Source organism: Anser anser (genome assembly GCF_964211835.1).
Source record: "Anser anser genome assembly, chromosome: 3".
NCBI classification, from domain to species: Eukaryota; Metazoa; Chordata; class Aves; order Anseriformes; family Anatidae; genus Anser; species Anser anser.
The window spans coordinates 12,969,300-12,974,288 of record NC_139722.1 but is presented as its reverse complement, the minus strand read 5'-3'; the positions used below and the strand labels follow the sequence as shown (position 1 = coordinate 12,974,288).

Sequence of the window (4,989 nt, the reverse complement as noted above, 5' to 3'; positions counted from 1 at the left end):
CCAGAGCTGTGATAAAATATTTTTATGTAATACATGAGTTATAGATTCAAACTTCAGAAGGGAATGGGTTTAGGTCCACCACTTCCTGGACAAGTAATCTAACTAGCTCGATGTTATATGAAGGGTTAAGGAAACACTCATTTAGATGTATGATGGCGTTGAACTCTGCTAATACAAAATCCTCTATCCTACTGATTGGCATCAATCATTTGAACCAGAGACTGGTTCTGCTGTGGAGTCAGTTGATCAGTTTTCCCATGGGGATCAACCCATGCAGGTCCTGTTAGGAGAGAAAGCCTGTTGTTTCAGTGAGGTAGAGATCAGCTGTTGTGATGAATCATTTAACATTCTGTATATGGTATACAAAATTATATTAATTAAGCTCCTTGTATTTGTCTGAAGCTATGAAGATGTGTTCATGCTCCTCTTTCAAATCACAAGTGTTATGGAAAAAAATGGGCTGTTGCCCTGTCCTTTAGATGGCTTTTTAACAGAATGAGGACTGTTTGACTACACACCTCTGAACAGAAGAGGGTTTCACATTTTCTTTCTGAGTGAACATAAACACATAATTTTCAGGTTCATTCAGGAACTTCATCACTAGAGATTGAGTGACAGAAGCTCAGATGTGGCCCTGCTACTAGATGTAATATTAGCTGCCACAAGCTCCACTCTGCATGTAGGATATTTGGGTGAATTTTCATGGGTGCCTTACTCTCTCCATTGCATATGTTTTGCCTTAGCCTAATCTAAGCAGTCTCAATCACCCTGCTAGTGAGTGTCTGGAGCTGACTATTGAAGATGGCACAAAAATATCCAAGAGCCTCATACCAGACAAAATCTGCTTCTGGTCACCTGCCACACGGACATTTCAGCTGTACTTGAACCACTTGCAAAAAGTGATTTGTTATCAACAGTTTCTCCTCCTCTTGTTGCTCCCTTCCTTCCCCCCCCAGCCCCCCACCAATTTGGCAAACTGTTTATAACAAAGCACCCAAGGTAACATCATCTCTCAGTAGAAAATGTTTCTTGCTTTTTCTTATTGAGGAAATGAAATCACATTATTTCTTCATTTAATAACCGTAAATGAAGAGAAGACTCTTAGGGCTGTGGGATACTTAAAATTGATTATGTTGAGTTTCTTTGAATCCCCAGGATTCGAAGTCTGGAGCATTCCTCTCACTCTAAATTGGCATGGGCTAGGTTAGGTTATCTGACTGAACCCTGGCACTTGTGCTCGAGAGTCAGTGCCTTTGATTCATGAAGCTTTGGCTTGGATACAAGCATCCCTGTTACCTCTTGCACTGAGGATCTGGCACAACCCCTGTTGATACTTCCATGAGGACATACAATGTTCCAAGCCTCCCCCACTGTGTAGACAATTCCTTAGTGGGACAGGCTTTCCAAACACATTGTTTCAAAGAAATGAATCACTCATTCGTGAAAAATGAAAAAAAAAGAGCACAAATACCATCAAAGCAATTTCAGGGGTTTGCCGCCCACATCACTGACATCATGCTGCCAGCTAGAGAGCACTGAATAGGACTCCTTACAGAGTCCATCAATGCCACTCTTTAAATGGCAATTGCCTGAAGGGGTTGCTGGTTTGTGATATGAGGTACTTCTTCCTTAGCAGGAGAAAGGCAGCAGAGGCTTGGATTTTAGCATAAGCCCCCTCAGATGGCAACAAAACACAGTTGCTTGGCTTGCCAGGATGTCTCTTTTTCAAAGGACTCTGGTCTGTTTGTGGAAGGCAATTAATTTATACTGGAATGAAATATATATATATTAAAAAAAAAAAAAAGGAAAAAATATCTGATCATCAGAAGGAACTTCCTTTATTAAACTGGAGATTAGTTGGACGGGAGAAAAAAAGAGGGTTTCTTATCATTTATGGACCAATTAAAACAAACCCAAGTGAGGTCTGTCTAAGCTAATTCCAGTGCTGGTGTGCTGGGGCGTGTGATACATGGATACACTGAGCTGCCTGGACCCCAGCCAGTTCACATTTGATGCACTGTTCCCACATCAGACAGTGCCATGCCCAAGCTAATAAGCCCTGCTGAGAAAATGCAGTGACAGGTCACTGTGGCACAGTGCTGCCTTACATCTACAGTCTGGACTTCATGGCATGAGTTTCCACTAGTTGTGGGATTTCTACATCAAGTCCATTTTATGGCATAGACTACTTTTCAGTAATTCTGTACTTTGAGGTCTTTTACAGCTCTGCATCTGTTTTTACGCACTCCTCTGTCTCATAACATCACCTTTCCACTGCTATGCCTGTCACATTTGCTTCTCAGAGAAATGGCTCTGAAGTTTTCCTGTGGTGGCCCTTGCTCCTGGAACATCCCTCTTGCATTTGTCCATAGGAAACTGCTTCTCCACACACCAGGTCTGCTGCGATGCTTTACTTCAGCCACTAAAAGCAACCTGGTAACAAACATAAGATAGCTGAATTATAATAAAAGAACAAAAAGCATAGCAGCAAAGGTTAAGAAATTGTAGTCGTTATATTACGTATAATGTCATGTTAGCCTCAGTCCCTACTTGCCTCTAATTATATCTGCACATTAGCTGCTCTGCAGATTTGAAGCAGGGAACATCTACCCTGGTGTGCAGCACAAGGGGACATTGACCTGCCTGGGGATTTTGAGCACTACAGCAATGCCCACAATTAAAAACTAGAAATTAAAACTGTCAGGAGTGATCTCTCACTGACCCAAAGTGGATGGATAGAATGATCAATGGTGTCTATCCCTTTTGTAATGTCTGCCAGACAGTCCAAATTTATAACCAGCATAGGAAAACGGCTGCATATCATAACCATATGGCACTGAGAGTAAGCATTATTGTACAGTAGCACTGCACTAATTTAAGGTCTGTCACCACTTCCATTATGGGCCTGTGTTTCCAGCAATAAGAAACTCTCACACAAGCACTTATCCCAAGCTGAATATGATCTCTGCCAGTACAGGTCTTAGATCTATAGTTGCTTTAAACAATATTTTATTTAAATGGCTTGACAATTTTGTCATTACATAAGTTAAAGAAAGGTTTCATTTTTTCTCTCATGGTTCAAAATTCATTTTATTTAATACAATAAAACACCATGGTTTTGGAAATGGTTAGGCATATTCAATCTGCTATGGAAAACATCTCTGATTGAAAGGAGTCATTAAGCACCTGGTGAATTTAAAAGCTACTGTATAACTATATTTATATAGTTATATTTACATTGAAAAACAAAATGTTGCTCCCCCCAGCCCCCCTTTGGAATTGCATACCAAAAAAAGAAGCCATATATATTTCTGTAGGAACTCAAAGTTTTCCTGAAATTACTCTGCATAAGGCTGGTCAGACGTGCTCCTATCATTTGAAAGAAAATACTATTTATCCTCCACCAGAATTAAGTCTGTGTCCCTTCTTGCTCATGTCTTAATGCCCCCAGACAGCAGAACTGGCATGTTTCTATCAAATGGGAAGCAGCTTTCTGGCACTGTAAATACAGGGGAAAAATCAGCAGTGGATCTACAAAGGTCCTTCAACCTGTCACAGGCAATATGTAAAGGTAGCCCCTGACCAATCTGAACAGCGGTCAAAGACATGCCCAGAAAAAAGAGGGCAAGTCTATGTGACCAACCCCTAACATCCCAGACACCAGCTGCCTTCAGCCCAGTGATTTCCTGAACTAGATGTTATTTCTATGTATTCTCAATGAATTTCAGTTCTGTGAACCCCTTAAAGCCATGCAAAATTGGAACAACCAGACTCATTCCCTTTTTTATGGGATACATATTTTTTGTTACTATAACTGGGTGCTGGCCTGTGAGTTCAGTCTGCTGCTGCAATGCAAACAACGATGATGGCATTACTTGGCAACAATTTCCCATGTCCCTGAGATGATTTGTTCTGATGGTCAGGGTCATTTTCCTCTGAGTCAAAACCTTATCCCCTGAGGGAGCTGCCTGATTATTAGTGACCTCCCTCCTCCTCCTCCCCCCCTCTCCCCCCCCCAAAAAAAAAAAACAACAAAAAACAAACAAACAAACAAAAAAACATCAGAGGAGGCATCAGATTGGAGTATCTTTCTCACCAGAGAACACAGGGGAATTGTCTATATGACCCCAAGTCTATGCAGAAATATCCCTGGGCTATATCCACATGAGCAAATGAAGTTGATCAGTAGGAATGAATCTGTAGGAGAGAAATATTTGGTGCTGAGGCCCCACATCCAGACTTTACAGTACTTGGGAGAAGAAGGGAGAAGGGTTACATCAGCCTCACTGCGGTCTGATCCTGTGTCCTGATCGCCCCTCGGAGCTGCAGTGCACTCACTGGCTGGGCTGCTGGAGCATGTCTTCCCATTCATTGCCATCCGGGAGGAATCTAGCACCCACTCTCCAAGACTACCCCAAAATGCAAAACAAGGCACACAAAACTGGGACAATCCAGGTATCTGGTTTGATAGCTCACTCTTGACCCCTAAATTAAGCACCAATGCAGATACAGCCAAACAAATGAAGGGAACAGCCTGGCAATAGAGTCTAACCAGGCAGAAAAAGTACCCACACTGATTTGCCTGAGCTACATCACAGGGACCCAGCCCTGTACTGCTTTCCTCTGTGCAGAAATACATGAAGTGACAGCAGCTCTGCTCTCCTTCTCTTCTGCTGTTAAAGAAAGTGATTGCACCACCTCAGCTGGCAAAAACTGGTAGAATTTCATCAAAGTCAACAGTGTCCACCTGAGGCTGAATATCTGGTCTCTTCTTATTCAATGAAAAGAAAAAGCTGAAAGATTTTTAGCAAAAATTATGTGAAAGGCTACAAGAAGAAATATTTATTCAAGGAAACACAGCAAGATCACTGATAGCTTTTTTGTTTGTTTTGTTTGTGGTTTTGACTCTCCTGATGAAACAGAAGAATTGAGGAAGCAGGAGAGCTAAATATAGCCAGCAATGAAGAAACAGAGAGATAACTATGATCC

General features: G+C 41.7%; 1 long non-coding RNA gene across 3 annotated transcripts; it reads right to left on the bottom strand.

The window, feature by feature from the left end:
- Nucleotides 1-304: 304 nt before the first annotated feature.
- LOC310898145 lies at nucleotides 305-4,693 on the bottom strand. Of its 3 annotated transcripts, none has more exons than XR_014582990.1 (3): nucleotides 4,277-4,693; nucleotides 4,097-4,197; nucleotides 305-2,433 (listed from the first exon to the last, which is right to left on the bottom strand). It is a non-coding gene; the product is annotated as an uncharacterized lncRNA (long non-coding RNA). The 3 variants fall into 3 exon arrangements; XR_014582991.1 differs by having other exon boundaries at nucleotides 4,288-4,693; XR_014582992.1 differs by having other exon boundaries at nucleotides 4,339-4,693.
- Between the last annotated feature and the right edge of the window lie 296 nt (nucleotides 4,694-4,989).